The sequence below is a fragment of the Xenia sp. Carnegie-2017 genome, unplaced genomic scaffold, assembly GCF_021976095.1.
Source record: "Xenia sp. Carnegie-2017 unplaced genomic scaffold, XeniaSp_v1 HiC_scaffold_19, whole genome shotgun sequence".
NCBI lineage: Eukaryota > Metazoa > Cnidaria > Anthozoa > Malacalcyonacea > Xeniidae > Xenia > Xenia sp. Carnegie-2017.
The window spans coordinates 11,945,757-11,963,708 of NW_025813481.1; the positions used below are offsets into that span (position 1 = coordinate 11,945,757).

General features: G+C 33.7%; 2 long non-coding RNA genes across 3 annotated transcripts; both read right to left on the reverse strand.

Moving 5' to 3' along the window:
- Positions 1-8,640: 8,640 nt before the first annotated feature.
- On the reverse strand, positions 8,641-9,642 carry LOC124439113. The gene is made up of 5 exons (XR_006946278.1): positions 9,563-9,642; positions 9,428-9,491; positions 9,322-9,361; positions 8,912-8,999; positions 8,641-8,748 (listed from the first exon to the last, which is right to left on the reverse strand). It is a non-coding gene; the product is annotated as an uncharacterized LOC124439113 (long non-coding RNA).
- Positions 9,643-9,769: 127 nt separating this feature from the next.
- On the reverse strand, positions 9,770-11,110 carry LOC124439112. 2 transcript variants are annotated; one of them, XR_006946277.1, is made up of 4 exons: positions 10,418-11,110; positions 10,268-10,307; positions 9,899-9,962; positions 9,770-9,808 (listed from the first exon to the last, which is right to left on the reverse strand). It is a non-coding gene; the product is annotated as an uncharacterized LOC124439112 (long non-coding RNA). The 2 variants fall into 2 exon arrangements; XR_006946276.1 differs by having other exon boundaries at positions 9,785-9,962; positions 10,418-11,103.
- Positions 11,111-17,952: the final 6,842 nt, after the last annotated feature.

Below are 17,952 nucleotides of genomic sequence, written 5' to 3' on the forward strand. Positions count from 1 at the left end.
GAGTACATTCTCAAGGAATATTATTTCTTTTATTTTTTTGTGCCACCTCCAGATTTTGGATATGTTATAGACAATAAAATATCTATAATATGGCCAAGTTTAAAAAATTTCACTGTGTAGTTTTTATTTATAGGCTTTGTTTGTTAAAGAACCTAATTCTTAACTTAAATATATAAGATTATATTACGCGCATCGTGTCATCCGACTTTGTCGATGATTTTCTATCATTTATTTTTTGTGCCACCTCCAGATTTTGGATATGTTTAGACAATATAAATATCTATATTGGCCAAGTTTAAAAAAATTCTACCGTGTAGTTTTTATTTATAGGCCTTTGTTTGAAAAATTACATGGATATAGGAAGTTAATTATAAGATTATATTACGCGCATTCGTGTCATCCGACTTTGTCGATGATTTTCTATCATTTATTTTGTGCCACTCCAGATTTTGGATATATTTTAGACAATATAATTATTCATATTCTGGCCAAGTTTAAAAAATTCTACCGTGTAGTTTTTATTTTATAGGCCTTTGTTTGAAAATTACATGGATATAGGTGCTAATTATATAAGATTATATTACGCATTCGTGTCATCCGACTTTGTCGATGATTTTCTATCATTTATTTTTTGTGCCACCTCAGATTTTGGATATATTTTAGACAATATAATTATCTATATTCTGGCCAAGTTTAAAAATTCTACCGTGTAGTTTTTATTTATAAGGCTTTGTTTGTTTAAGAACCGGAATTCTAAACTAATTATATAAGATCATATTACATGCATTCGTGTCATCCCGACTTTGTCGATGATTTTCTATCATTTATTTTTGTGCCACCTCCAGATTTTGGATATATTTTAGACAATATAATTATCATATTCTGGCCAAGTTTAAAAAATTCTACCGTGTAGTTTTTATTTATAGATTTGTTTGTCGAATGTGGTGCCAATTTCACGATTATATACCAGTGTACACTTTCGAGGAATTTTATTTCTTTATTTTGCCACCAGATTTTGGATATATTATAGACAATAATAATATCTACAATATACAAGTTTAAAAATTCTACCGTGTAGTTTTTTATTTATAAGGCTTTTGTTTGTTAAAGAACCGAATTCTTAACTTAAATATATAAGATTATATTACGCGCATTCGTGTCATCCGACTTTGTCGATGATTTTCTATCATTTATTTTTGTGCACCTAGATTTTGATATATTTTAGACAATATAATTATCTATTCTGGCCAAGTTTAAAAAATTCACCGTGTAGTTTTTAAATTATAGGCTATTTAAGAGAAATGGAGTACACTGTACATAAATCTTAGTGTTTTCTTCCATTCTTGACTTTTATACATTTTTGTGATGTTAAGGACTGTAAAATAGTAATAAACAGTTAAGAATTATTTTTTACTGTTGTATTTGATGGAAACGTGTTTTAAAGACGATTTTGATTTATCATTTGAATGATAAATTTTAGTTGAATGTGGTGTTGAATGTTGTGATGAATGTTGTGTTGAATGTTGTGCCCAATGTGGTGCCAATTTCACGGTAGTAGTAAATTTGCCCGGCTTCAACTTTTATGTCAGTTGCACTATCTAGTGTATTATTAGATCTGTGATGGTAACTCCTAGAATTTCAAATCAAAGATGATCGCGTGCTCGCATTGTTCGAAAAGTTGCTCTTCAAAAAACATTATAATTTTGTATCTCTAGGAGAAAAGTTATTTTGTTAGTATTTCGACCTTTCCTTTGCTGTCTGATAATAATCAGAGGAAAATAATGGGGAATAGTCGAAATAGAAAGAGAAAAGCTGTTAGAACTCCGCCATCAAAAATGGCAAAGAAGTTAAAACATGGCGGAAACGATGACGCAAACCCTGGACCTTCTGGAAAGAAAATAAATCATCAAACAAGGAGCATTGGCGAAATTTTAATAATATACACACTGCAAAGAAGGCACCGTGTTTATGGACTTGTCTTTGCTGTTTGTGTTTTTCATGAAATTTAAAAGCCCTGATTGCGAAAAGCAGTGTGGAATCCCATGTTGACTTGAGGAAAAGGAGGGCTGCTATGCACATTATATTGTTCTTCAATGTAAGAATAAAGAATGTGAGTGGAAGAGGTTTCAACACATTTAACAGTTGCTTGAACAACTGGCTAATGACAACATGCTCAGCAATGCTATGCATGTTAAAGAGGAGAATGGAGCACCAGAATGTGGAATATCTTTGGATGGTATGGCAAAAGAGAGGGCATGATAGAAAGATGCCGAAGACCACATATGTTGAACAAGACACTGTTGTTTTGCTACATAATACTTACATATACTTAAATTTAATGATAAAACAACTCCTGGAATGTTTCCAAGTAAAGGCTCAAGATTGTGATCATCATGATAAAGTTGTCGGCAAAGAAGAGCTCAGAGAAGGTGAAAAAGCAAAGAAAACATTAAGAAACATTAGAAAGAATTATATTAACAATGCTAAACATAAGGAAGGAGTTACTTATGAAGCTGGCAATTTTTAGGGCTTCCAGAGGTATAATATAGGTTATGTAAACTTTAAATGCTGTTTTCTCATTTTAGGTGATTTTAGCACTTAGGAAAACTTTTGACATCATATTATCTTTGTTATTTGTCAGAGATGCCTGAAATTTTGTATATTGAAGGCTAGTAATATTATCTAGTGCTTGACATTTTTCAAATTTTGAAATTTTGCATTGTTGATGAAATATTTACTCGTTATGTCATAAAATATGTACCAAAATGCAAAATTACTGAAGAAAATCAAATTTTGGAATATATTTTGTTTATAAAGAATTAATAAAATTGAAAAGTGTCAAGCACTAGATTATGTTCTGCTTTTTAAAAAACTTACTCATTGAATTTGGATCATTGGTTCCCAAGGTATCATGTTCACAGCGGTTAATTTATTGGCTAATTAGTGCCGCCATGTTGGATAATTAGTAATTAGTGATTTTCTAATTTTTTCCATTAGTTAATTTCTTCATTAAAGTCTTTCAAATACTGATATTTTCTTATAACTATCTTTAAAAATGAAAAAATTCAATTTTGTATATGACTCATCGCATCACACACAACATCTGCGCTATGACAAATTCATGCCAATTGGAAAGATGAAACGATCGGATGTTGAGCAGGACAGCCACAAAAGCCCCAAAATAATTTTGAAAATTCAGAACGTTGATGGTGAAACCATAGTATCTTAATTTTCAGGCTACCTGATAAACATCACCGCTTTTATGTCGACGACGGCAAGCATTAGAAACAAGATTGGCCATTTCTTGCAACTGTGCATGTCGTCTACGGCATTAAATCGGAAATATCGACAGCCAGTTAGAAAAATTAGGATTTTAGGTTTTTATTTTCATGTTAAAGAAATTCCATGTTTTACACAAAAATTTTCAATTAAATAATGTTGAAATTTGGGCATTTGATAGCGGCGTGGTTTTCTCCATCATTGCGATTGATTGCCAGTCGTGATGTTAGCAGGAAAACTCCCAGGAAAATGTTTTTAGAAAAGGTCATAATATTGACTTTTCCATGGAAACAGGCGTTAGGCTGATGGATGCATTGCTCCAGAAGAGTGTTTAGCGTTTGCATTCTTTGTAGAGATGGTCTTTAGGGCATTAGAAGTCACGTATTTTTCAATTTCATCAAAGTATATTGTTCATTCTTGATCATTATTCAGAAGATTCTCATTAAAGTATATTGTTCATCTTGATCATTCTTCAGAGGACCTTAAAGAAGTAGCTGTTCATTCTGATCATTGTTCAGAGGATTTCATTAAAGTATGCATATTGTCCATTCTTGATCAGAAGGTTTCTACAGGATAATTAGCCAATGTCAGTTCACACTATACTTCCATAAATGAAAACATTGATAACATACTTATATTGAACATTTTATTTACTCGTAACGTAGTTCAAGGAAGAAGGAACTGGTCGACAACAGCCACAATTCTCTTTCAACCGCTGTGAACAACAACCAGTTTCTGTAATTGTAGAGTCCACGATCATGGTAAATACACCAACATTTGTTTGTTGTTTCTCAATCTCATTTGATGACTAATTGTCGCTTAAGAGAAGAATGTCCATGTCTAAAATCAAGCATAGAGGAAACAAAAGTTACTAAGACGAAAACTTTATGGAAAGGCCACACTGCACTTTGCATTAATGAACATCACATGTAGTGTCCCAATTCAATGTTTACTCAATGCAAAAGAACATGAAACAAGACATTTACCTGAACATTTTTCAAAGCACTCAGAGATATTTCACCTTGGAATAATTTCGACTTCGGCTAACTGTTCTGCTGTTCTTCGTGCAACTACAGACTTTCACGACAAAATGGCACGTTCTTAGTCTTAGACTATGGCCCAAGTTTCACGAACGTGTTGTATTCTGATTGGTCAGTGACTAGGCGTGTTGAAAACGTGTTGTGTTCTGATTGGTCATTGACCAGGTGTGACGTCAATTGTACATTAGAAATTTAGAATTTGCATGATTCATCACTTAGAAGTAATTAATCCCCCATAGAGCGGTAAATGCAATTTAATACAATATAAATAAAACGTATACTTCAGCTACAGCAAATAGCAAATTCCAAACATTTAAGTCTCCTTTGGGGAACAACTTGCTGAATCATGCAAATTCTAAAGGTCCACTGATGTCAAAAATGATTTGATAAACCATCTAGATTGTATCTTCATCTCATTTTCTTATTGTATTTGTTAGCATTAACATTTGATCTCTTTTTATTTAGCATTCTACAGGGTGTACATAAAACGACGTTTGGCAATTAAACTACTGTAAAATTTCGAAACCCAATCACTGTGCTAACCTCACTAGTGCATTACATTTTCAATGGAGGAAAATCTTTGTGCTTGCATAAACGTAGCTAACAATGTTCCATGCACCTGTGGGCTTGGCGTAGTGACAGACATTGAAATTATATAAAGGTCTTCAATGGTAAATGAAGGCTGACCAACTAGTTTTGCACACATCAAAGGAATGAACAGGATAGAAAAATATTATTGCAATGTATTTTTTAATTTTTCATTCTACTTTCAGCCGGTATTATTTGTTGTCCCTTTAAAGAATTTTCAATCTCCATGCGACAATGTGAAGTAAAATGAAAGACTATATAGTCTTTGGTGTGAAAGTGTGAAAAATGCAAAGACTATAGTTTTTGATGTGAAAGTGTATAAAAATGCAAAGAGTATAGTCTGGCATGAAAGTTTGTAAAACTATAGTCTTTGGCATGAAAGTTTGTAAAACTATAGTCTTTGACATGAAAGTTTGTAAAACTATAGTCTTTGGCATGAAATTGTGTAAAACTGCCTGAAATATAGTCTTTGGCATGAAAATGTGTAAAAATGCAAAGACTATAGTAGACGGCAATGTATGCAGTTGATTACTTTCATGAACTTACCTTTAGTTTTAGGGACTATTTATATGAGCCCGATAGCCGTGATTCAGCGAACGAACATGTAACATGTAACATGTTCTTACACAAACTTTCGGCAGTTATTTCAGTAAACAGTAAAGATACAAACGATGGACATAAAAGCAGCTAATATTGGAGGCAACAATTCGCCAAGAGAAACCCGACCTTGTGCAACGAAAATTTCCGCAATGCCATTCTGTAACGGTCGTCATTTCGTTAACGTCTTTTCTGACTTCTTGAACGACTTTTTCAGAGCTTAGCAAAAAATAATCATGTATTTAACGTAAAGATCTTTGATAAACCAGCAATTGTCAAACCTCTGGTAAAAAAAACCCACCATGTACAACAAAAACTTCGGCAATGCCTTTCTTCGTCAAATTCTTTTCTGACTTCTTGAAAGACTTTTCCCGACAGCTTTGAAAATGAATGAGGAATGAAGTATAAAGTTTGACTGAGGAAGAAGCAGCTGATATTTTAGGGTAAAACTGATATAAGTTTTGTAAAAACGTAACTCTTCAACGGCCATCTTCGTTTTTTCGAGTTTGGAAACGACTTTTTGCAACAGCTTCAAAGAAAGAATCATGTATTCAACAGGTTTAACTTGTTGTGATGTTATAAAATATTGTGAAAATGGTTTGCAAGGCGGAAAGCGAATTCTTAGTTTAAATATAATTGCCCATCATAAAACTTTTAATATGGCCATGGGTATATAATTTTATCAACAATAACGTTTGTCTTTAGCTGAAGACATCTTCATATTACAATAGATACATGTAGGAAGCAGTAAATCCTATTCTTAGAAATTTTGTACAATACTTACAATAACGACTCTGCGTTACCCTCTTTGAAATAAAAGGTTATATTACTCAATGTAATACTTTGAAACTTATAAATGAAATATTTTACGTAATACTTACGATAAAGATTGTTTCAGCAAGAAATCTCTTACACATAGCGCGGGAAAGATCGCCAAAAAGTCATACGACGTATTGATCAAAATAGGTCACGTGTCAAGTGGTATAAACATTCACCAGCAAGAGCTGGGTGACGCGGTATGTGTAAATTGATCAAATCGTGCAGAGATAGCACAAAATTTAATAGCATAGTAGGTTTCGTGTGATGTATTTAAAATACGATTGCTTTCATTTCAAGTTAAATATTATGTTTTAACTTGTTAAAACCCTGTATGATACTATTATATAGTAGCAAATACTGACAAATTATATCTGTATATAACACATACAATAAAGAGTCCTTGAAGTTGATGCATCAGTAAATTCTTCTACTTTGTAGACATATTATATTTACATATACTGAACTATACGTATGTTATATATATACAATAAAAGTTATACACTTCCATGCTCTGTTTTTGATTGTGACATCCTACAAGTTTTACCTTTTAACCATTATGTGTAGAAGGAACAGTTTGTTTTGTTGTTGTCGTCGTTGAAACAGATGATACCGTTGAAGTTTGCCTGTAAAATATTTGCTGAAAGTTTAGGGAAAAATTGATAAACTATTCATGAAATAATAGGTAGTAGCATTTTCTTTCTAAAACAAGCCTAAGTTTGAGTTCTTTGTGTTGTATTATTACGAAATAAAAGATTTTTACTGTGTTTGCACAGGCTTATGCAAACCGAGGAGACCTTTGGGAGAACACGAGAGCAGATCAGTGCAAGCCCGAAACCGAAGGTAGAGTGTTGCACATGCTCAAGATTTCTCACAACATCTCCGAGGTTTGCATAAGGCAGTGCAAACAGAAAAAATATCTTTTTAAAAAAATATCAATAATGCGAAATAGACAAATTTAAAACAAACGATTTAATTTTTCCTCTAAAATGTATTCATGATTGATTTGCGAATTCTCTTTGATTGATTTGATTTGTTGGGCTCAGATCGGTTTGCAGAAGCTAATGAAAACACAGTTATAGACCAATCAGGGCATGCGCTAGATTGCTTTATGTTCTTGTTTTGACTTTCAATTTTTTCTGTCTATTCTTGCCTTACAAACATTAACACTAAAATATCGTTTAATATTCTGTATATTGAACAATAAATTACACTCAAACATGATCACGTGTTTACTCACATGAAAAATGGAAAGTATTTGAACAAAGAACTCTTGCAAGGATTTTCACCTAACTCTGGAACAGCACCCAGACTATAATTGATCAATTGTCTCAAGTAATTTTCCAATTGTTTCCGACGTTTTTCCACAAAATTTACGTCACGATTTCCAAGAATTTTTTTCGCGGGAAACGTGAATTGTGCAACAGGTTTAAACTGCTTGCTTGTCTGTGCATAAAAAGGAAAAGGAAGGGATTGTACATTACGGCAAAACAATATGATTAAAAAAATTAAAATACTGATGTTCATTAAAAAACCCTTTTATGTAGGGCATAAAAATCCGAGTATCTTTTGTAAACATTCCATTCATCGTCTTTGATACGGATATAAACCTTGTGAAGTAAACAATGTTAAATTCTTTATTGACGACAATAAATGGACCACTGAGCAGATGATATACATATATATATATATGAGCACTGTGCTGACTCTACATACAATCCATACAATGTGTAACCGTACGCCCTGTGTCCCAAGTGCAGGAATCACTATTTTAATATAGTGATAGCCGGAGGGCACATTGTATATACACTTTGTATATATATACAGTATAAAACAGTATAAATCCGTTTAAAACAGTGCTCGATGCCCGAGCAGATGTAATATGTTTAGTGGTGTTGAGAAAAATCACAACTACAGATTCATCCCGACAAGCCTGTTTCGTGATTAAAGGAAAATCCCTGAAGAGTGAGCAATCACGAAACAGGCTTGTCGGGATGAATCTGTAGTTTTGTGATTTTTTCTCAACACCACTAAACATATACATATGAAAAGTGAAATATTTGAGCAGTAAATTTAAACTACGACATGATCTTTTAAATACGATGACCACAAACACTTTTCTTAAGGGTGATGTATTTGAAACGAGGAAAATACCAAATATAGATAATAAATCTTGAAATATTTTCCTAGTTATCCCTAACCTAGTCCAGATAACCATCAACATCACATCGGAAGAGTTATTTACTTTTTTTAGAGATAAATATATGGAAAAATTATACCTGATAAGAATGGTGAATGTTTGGAGACTTTCCTTGACAAAAACAGATGGAATCCAAATGTTAATTAAAGGACGAGTATTGACAGACATGAAATTTGGACCAAACTCCGTCAAATATAAACATTCATCATGATTATTGTCCTGAGGAAGCTAGAACATACGAAGATACGTAGTTTTATTAAGAAATACTTAGAAAATGAAAAGAATATTTACTGCTTTTCATATTCATACCAAACAGTTCATATTGTACATACCGATCAATATTGTACATCTATTGTACTATAATGAACACACGGGTCTTTACTGAACATACCGGTCCTCTAAGATTGACAAGCTCTTCTTTTAATTTTCTTAGCTGATATTCACGAGCGTTCAATAAGTTCGCCATGCATATCAGCGACCTTTAAACATGATAAACAACATTTCATCACAACTTACGCCATGACGCCATCACCATGAAATTCCCCAGACATGAACAAGAAACGCGAAATCAGTCAGAGTGGCGAGTTTTTAAACATATATCACGATTTCATTTCAGTTATTTATCCTCAGTTTTCATAAGTTAAAATATCTTCTTGTATTAGATATTTCTAAAAGTCACCGTGTGCAGAGTTTTCTATCAAATAAATTTCGGCTCATCTTCATGAAGCATATGATACATGAAGACCTTTTAAGGCAAATGTTTCGATTTGTAAAAGTATTATGGTTTAATGGAAATCTTACTTGGATCAACTTCCGCTCAAAATCTTTGTTTTTTTCCTTTCTACAAGAAAAAGAAACGAAATTCAACGCCGTTGATTCACTTTTGCTACAAATTTACTGTAAATACCTCACTTCGTCGACGTCAGATTCCGGAGAAAGAATGATGGAAGAAAGTCTTTCATTTTCTGGAGCTACACAAAAGATTATCGAATATCTTAGATTTCTACATCTATTTTAAAGATAAACTATCCCTCTAATAAACCTTCTTCCATAATGTCATTTCTTTTCAACGATTGAACAGCACCCACGTATTTCTTTAGTTGGTCAACAGGTCAACAGACATCTTTGATTAACGAAATGCAGAGTTCTCAATGTCCTAACCTTTTCAAGCCGTTAAGAGCGACGCAATTTTCTTCATCTTTCGACGACATAGCTCTTTTAAATCTTCTAATTGAAGACGAAGAGAAGCTGACTTCATCATCTCTTTTCCAAATGTTGTTGTAACGATCTACAGGAAAGATGACCGAAGGAAAAATCAGGGCAAAATAGTGTATATTCGAATGGAATGTTAATATTAAACGAAGGACGATAATACAACCTGTTACGTTCTTCAACTTCATCTTTTCTTAACATCATCGATACAATCGCCTGTTTTAATTCCTCTTCAACAATAAAAAATCACGTATTTATTGATATTCATGAAATTATAATTATTCACACTTACAATGATTCAGTTCACATGATGAAATTTGACCGATGCCTCCAAACAAGCAAAGCAACTACGATACAAATAGTAAAATCCAATTGCACTAAATATTTCTATATTTAAAACTAACTCTACCTGCTAATAGCCCATTTATAGTTTGAGAACCTGAGGCAAAAGTGCCTCTCCCGTTCCCAAAACATTTTTCCAAAAGATATAAGAAATAAAAACATTTAAATACGTGAATAGAAAAAACACACAAACCTGAAGTCATTTCTTTGCCTGATGGATATTCCTCTGATGGCTAAAGAACGAAAACATACCAAATATAACGAACTAAATATAACAAAGATATTTACAGATGGCTTTCTACCCTCCCCTTAAAAAGATAAAAGCATTTCATAATTAACTAACATTCATACAACCATCACCCATGGTTCTGACCAATGAAGATCCTGAGTAATCATTAATTTCTATGCTACCATCACGTGTGGCACATATCGCTGCAACAGTTGCCTCTATTGCTAAACTTGCATCATTCTCGACGTCTTCATCAGTGTAAATACTGAAAACAACATAAATTACCACCTCAGTTAAAATGGTCAACTCGTTAGAAATTCTTGTCGATAAAATAATGAAGTATCTTCTAAATGTCGCGACGTCTCAGGTGCAACAGTAAATCGCTCATTTTCATCTGACATAGCTAGACCCCTAACTCCTTTATCGTCATCGGGGCAAACAACGGGAATTAGAGATACACCGCTGTTCATATCAACAAGGGGCTCAAACACTTCCTCCGACAAGAGCGATGAGTCAGTGTAACGCCCTGATTGCAAAGATGTTGTCAAAGAAGGATTTTTTTTTCAAATCATTCGCAGTTTTAAACTCGTCTTTAAGATGCAGAACTTCCTGGCTTTTCTTTGTTAATCGAGCCACTTGTTCATCTGTTTCATTCTCCTTGTTCTCAACGTTGGATTTCGCCATTGTGGAAGAAAGACTTGAATTCTCAGAATTTGAACAATAAGCCAACTGAGAGTTCTTTGGCACTTCAAGAAAATCGTCAGGCCTTTTAGTTAAAGCATGGTTACCACGAGCATGTACCTGAGAATCAGTATTACGTTGTAATATATCGTATGCCGCTCGGGTAAAACTCGTGGAACTATCGTGAGCAGTCGTATTCGTGGAAGAACTACCATGAGAACTGACAGTACAAGTTCCTTCTTCCGTCTCTGTGAATTCAACATTTTCAATTTGCGCAATGTTTGCTTTCTTTTTTTTTACGTTTTGTCTTTTCTTTTCCTGAAACACAAAAGAAAGATAACAGTTACAACTTAATAAAGACGCGTGGGGATAAATGACTACGCATTGTTGAAGTATGATAAAGAATAAATGAGGATGCGCGGTTAAGGGATGATAAGGGATGAATAAAAAACAGGTATAGTTAAGGGATAAATGAAGACATGTAATAATGGGATAATAAAGGTTAAGGAGAACACATGGTTGGGGGGATTACAAGGAATAAATGACATGTGTGGTTAAGGAATGATAAGATTAGCGATATATGAGATGAATGGTAGGGATAGTTAGGGATAAAGGCGATTATAGATTCATTTTGACTCTGAAGATGACTTCATATAGCACGTTTTAAGGGCATTATTTATACGTTGTATATTTAATCGGTTTCATAAATATGTATTTCCTAGGTGAAAGTGTGTCAAAAAGCGCTCAAATACTGGCATTTTGTCAATTCTATTATCTGAATCAGTAATAATCTCAAGGATGTCTGTTCCATCTTGCTTTTTGCAGTTTCCATTTCTACCTTCAATGCTGCTTCGTAAAAGTAATCTTTTATAGGCAGCTGTGAACTGTTGGGCTGTTGGGTTATTGTTAAATCCTCCTGCTGATCGAATTGCCCCAAAAAATAGCTCTAAGTGATCTTGGCTGAACTTGTATGTTAGTATGTATTTCATTGGTGCATTTTTCTTTCAACCAGGTCAGAGAAAATTTGCTTGATGTTTGTTATTGCCACCAAGTCCCACAAATCCTGTCTTTCGGCGAGTGTTGTACAGCAGATTACCAGATACATCTCGCAGATTTATAATGTAGTTATAAGCTTCTGCTAAAATGCCTCCCAAGTTTCTTTGTTGCTTTTTCGAAGAGCAGCCTTATAACCTTTGGCACATGGGTTTCGAGAGTTAAGAATGTCGAACAGATGATCTATGATGCGAATAAAGTAGACAGTGGCTTCCGATCCTTGAAATTGTGGAAGTTTAAGAGTGTTTGTGCAGTATTCTATTGCATCAGAAACACTGGAACTTAGTGTTTGGGCAGCCAAATTTACTTTCATTTTCTGCTGCCACCATTTTATATGTGCCTCCTTCAACTTGTTTCCAAGTCTCAAGCCTTCGTTATCTTGGAGCTTTTGTAATTCTGCAAATATCGAGGAACACATAAACTCTCCTGTTTTTATCTGAAGGATGGATGAAATATGGATGTAGTTGAGGTGGTGTCATACTTGCTCCAAGAGCTCGTAACATAGCGAAATGGCAGGATGGCCCATCACATACAAAAGAAATCACATCAACACCGATTTCGTGAAGTTTCTTGATGCACAGCTCAACCAAATTTGCGCGCTCTTCACCGCTCAGTCCATCGATAAAGAAGTAGGCTACTGGAACTTTCCACGTTTGTTTCAAGCAAACTACCATAAAAACTAGAGCGTCCTTTGCAACGGGAGAAGAATCATCAGCTTCATCGTCGTTTCCGAGATCAACATAGCCACGAAATTTCTTGCCATCCCATGATACATGTTTTTTAATAGCCATTTCATCGATCATTAAGGAACACTCTAACTTCTCTTGATTTCTTACTTTCAAGGCAAGTGCTTCAAATGATGGCTGTGTAAATCCTGCTTCAGCAGGGACCTTCGTATACCATTTACGAATTTGTGTTGGATGAGGTAAAGCTAAATTGAATGTTTTGCGCACAAAATCGTAAGCTTTCGACGAATAAAACTGAAGAGTTAATGCAAATGACTTAAGTTCTGGTGAGTACTTGCATCCTTGGTGTGTCTTTGACATCATTTTTTTGTACAGCTCTGTTGGAAGACCAGCTATATTTCTTTCGAGCATTTCTTCGCAAGACGAGGAAATCAGATTCTTTTCTTTTAGCTGCTTTATAACTGACGTCAGTGAGGTAACTTTTTTGTTAAGGCGTCTAGAGGTGGCATCGTAATATAATCTATAGTTCAAAATATGGTACGCGTTTTTTTGGGGAGCAAAGTTCCCGGATGTTCAGCTACAATAGCCGACTCTTTATTTTTACTTTTTTGTAGATATTATGGGTAAATACTATAGTAAATACTATCCAAATCTAGTTGTTTAACAACGCTTTCCTTTTTATCGTAATTTTAGATGGTTTAAACGACTCGTATTTTGCAAAACTTGTTTGTATTGCTTTTATACTTATTAGGTAAATTATATAAGTCCGTAAATCATTGCTTGATAAAAGTCCTTTCTCGTCTTTAATTCAACCGCTAACGGACTTCAAAAAACATATAATTGTCATCCATACCAGAAAAATGTTAAAAATTGTTAAACTATGTGAATATGAGGGCTGTAAAAAAGAAAAACAACGAAAAACTTACATAAGTTTTCATCGCGTACAGTTTAACGCTTTAAAATGACAAATTTTCTTAGTGCTCGTACAAAAGATTATAAAAAACTTACTAAAATACATTAAAAAGGAATTCAAAAATTAGAAGCAGACGGCAAAAACATCATTTGTTTACTTCTTATTTTAATCCGGACCAAAATTTGCCCCCCAATTCACTCGTCGCCTTAAAACATCAATGCCACCTCCAGTTTTATTTATAATCTTTACGGATATCCCCCCCCCCCACTTAAAATAAATCATGTCAGTGCCACTGTGCGTAAAGAGTTACAACAACTTTTTATGACCATTTTTCTGCCACCCTCCTCTTCCAGTGAGTGTATAACAAATGCTCTTTTAATGTCGTTTGTTTATTTTTATCTAGAATCGTTATGTTGTGAAAAACTCAAACTTCGTGTCCGTTCGTTTAACATCATTATCCATCACTGTAACTTTCCTTAAAGTGGAAGTGTCTGATTCTCAACTTCCATATAAGTTTGAAAAAAAGAATGTTGATTTACGCTCTGAAACACATGTAAGTTATGTTATTTATATTATTGCAGCGTAGCAAAGTAAAGATTGTTAGATTGCTGTTCATAAAAGTACCAAATAAAGGGGAAAAAATGTAATTCATTTTCTCAAGTTTTCTTAATGACTTCTCTCTAGTTCTTCATAGATAAGTCATGTAAATGTACATTTTTGAAGGTTTTATCCCCATTTATCCGGAAAGCACGTGGATGCTAGTAAAAATGTATTTCAATAATGCTGACTGCTCATATCATCAGGCTTGCACACATTTGGGTGAGTTTTTCTACAAAAGAAATAACTATCTCTTGCAGCAACTTCGCAATGTTGATTTGACTTTATTTCTTATTATTTGTTACGTTTTAGGTTTCACGCACTTAATCGCAGAAACTGTTTGCATTGGGACACACAGACAGCTCTTTCCGTCTCATCCCCTATTTCGATTATTGGCGCCACATTTTTTGTATATTTTGGCCATCAATAGGTTTGTATTTCATTTAACCATTCTAAAAAGTAAATACATAATTTACATACGTCGATTGAATGGACAATCATTGACGAAAAGTATTTTACTGTGCGTCTAATATTTGTAGCATCTAACAAGTCTTTAATGTCAATTCACTGTTCTTGGTCTAGCGCTAAACAAGCTTATTTCACCAAATGGATGGATTGACAACACAATGTCCTGTAAAGCAAGTGGAATATCTGAAATTGTAAAAAAAGGGTAAGCATGAGAAAGAGCGGTGATTAAAAACCTGTCGTATATGTGTTAGTTGGCAACATAAATGAAAGTCCGTCAATGATCCAAAAAAGACCGTTGATAATCTAATAAATCATAAATTGTAGATTTTAGGAGGAGAGGGGTTAAATAGATAAAAGCGTATATGTCATTTCTATCATTTTAATGCGAACAAACAAAACACAAAACAAACTCTAAATATAAGAATTCAGGGCCCGATCGACGACTGACATTTAATGATATCATGTAATGGTTATGTGAGGAAGCATCTATTGGAGACAGTTCATTTATTAAGGCTGATTTCCATTCAGTGCAAATTGTAGCACTATCGACTTTTTGCGATCACTTTCTTTTGAATTATGTGCAGCAGTGTGAAATTGTTCCGGTCGAGAGCTTACAATTGAAAAGAAAGTGATCGAAAAAAGTCGATCGCGCGACAATTTACACTGAATGGAAATCAGCCTTTAGAGAGATGCATCTAATGCATACTCCTACGTAATTCAAAAGGGGAGTGGAGTTTATTAGATACGGGGCATTCATTTGATTGGTGTTGTTGTTATTTTGATCATTTACGTTAAAAGAATAACAACGTCCCCAAAAAACTGTAAACAAGTTAAGACGTTGACTAGTTATTGTCGTAATTACAACAAAATCAAGGGATCAAAAAGCTCTGAAAATTTATGCGTTAATGTCCAATTGCACAATTTAATAGTGAACCTAAACGTTTAAACATCTATACTTCGTCAAAAATAATATATCTTGCTATTATAACAGACTGACAAAGCGAGTGATGATTTTTAAACTGATATCAAAATAATAACCGATTATCTTCCCTAGGCTTAGACAACGTTTAATAAACTTGGGAAAAATTATCGACGAAAGAAACAAGCAACGCGAATTTCCTTACCCTTATTTACATCCACTGGAAGTACCAAACTCAATCAGTATTTGAAACTGACTTTTCCAAAAGAAACACCAACATAACAACAAACAATTTTATTTATAAATATGTATATCTGGCTTCGTAAAAATTGAAGGATTATGGTTTGCTCAGGTAAAATATTTCTCATTGTAATTTGAGTGTGCGAGCTTGTTTCATGCTTCAAAGAGAAAAGTACGTCAATGGGTTTAGTGTACAATTTGTCTTAGTCGATTTAGAAAATGTAATTGTATAAACCTAACATTCCAATAATCCACAGTGATAGGGTGATCTTGGAAATTATATGTAACTCATATACTACGCAAAGTATATTTACCACAAAATATGTAAAGTTACCTTGCTTTTCTTATATAGACGATTATAATAAAAAATACATTAATATATGCTTATCTTATAATACAAAACTTTAAAGCAGTTGTTTCAAAAGTGTACAAAAATGTGCAAAATCAAGGGATCGCTGTTGGTCATTTTGAATGATAAATAATTATAACTCTCATTGATAAAGTGAGGAGTACCACTGCAACGTCTGCAATGTTTCTTACTTATGTTGGAGACAAATATCATTCCACAATCTAGACACTGACTATGATTAGACTTGGTCATGTGTTCTTTTAATATTTCCTCCCTCTTACATTTTTTACCACAAACCTTACAATACACAATAGAAATGTCTTTTGGCAAGGGATCAATCAAGCCATCTACTTCTGATTGCCTCAGAGGAATGAACTCCCAATTGCTTAATTGAATCCTTTTTTGTTTTATTATTTCAATACCCAATAGCTTTAGTGCTAAAGCCTTTAGCCCCCCACCACTTTGACTATTGTGTCCAGACTTTAAAGCCAAATGTGCTAAATCTAATGCACCTTTGCACTGTAAACCAGAATCTCGCAATAGCTTTGCAACATCAGAATGAATACCACAAACTTGTAAAGTTGTTTATATTTTTCTTGCGGCATAGAAATTTTTGTAATCTTGGAAGCAATATTTTCTTTTAGTGAATGCTCATTTCAAATCTTATATTTTTCTCTTTTGAGAGGTTTATTAAACGTTCAAAAAAATTTTCTGTCCAGTGGATAGCACTATTCGGTCTTCGTGCAACTGGCGAGCTGACCCCTGCAATTTATACTAATTCATTACAATAGAAATTTCTTGTTTTTGCTGTAAGTAAACACAAAAAATTTGCATAGCATGACCAACGGAATCTTGCTTTGAATAGCGTATTTGTCATAGGTGAATAAAATCTGAGTGTTGTTCTTTAAAGGGCACACGACTTAAAAAATTTACTACTTAAATTATACTTTCATTTAACAGAACTTTGAAAATGACAGTGTATTTTTTAAAACAGTTTGTGCATATCTCTTTTCATTCTCAAAATATTGAAGTTTTTGTAATGTCCGATCTATACAACTTTCTACCTCATTTTAAGTTCCTGAAAAGTTTTCAACATCTTTTATATTCAAGTCAACTTTTGGTTGAAATGATCATGCAATTTTTTATACCATTAACTCTTCAAAATTAAGGGAACTCTGCTCGGTTAAGGTAATATATCGGCAAATGTACCTGCTATTTCAAATTCTCACTATGCAAAATGACGTATAAAGTTGTATAGATCGGACATTACAAAAACTTCAATATTTTGAATATTTTGAATGAAAGGTTTCATTCAAATGCGAGTCACTCGAGAGTGACGAGGTGCGATTGAGCGAGTTTGAGAGTTTGCGAGTGAATAAGTAACTCGCTGTTTGTGAGTGAATAAAATAACTCGCAAAAATTTCTTTCTCCAGTATCTTAAGTGTAGTCACAAGTAAAATTCGTCCAACATTTTGAAGGCAATGGTTTTATATCTTTTTATGAAACATGCGAGCAAAACGACTATTCATTTGAAGCAATATCTCGGGACCTAATGACAAAAGCCATAAACATTTAATAGCAAGAACGATATAAAACCACGTGTATAGGAAAACCACGTGTATAGTAAAACCATGTGTATAGGAAAACCACGTGTATAGGAAAACAACGTGTATAGGAAAACCACGTGTATAGTAAAACCATGTGTATAGGAAAACCACGTGTATAGTAAAACCACGAGTATAG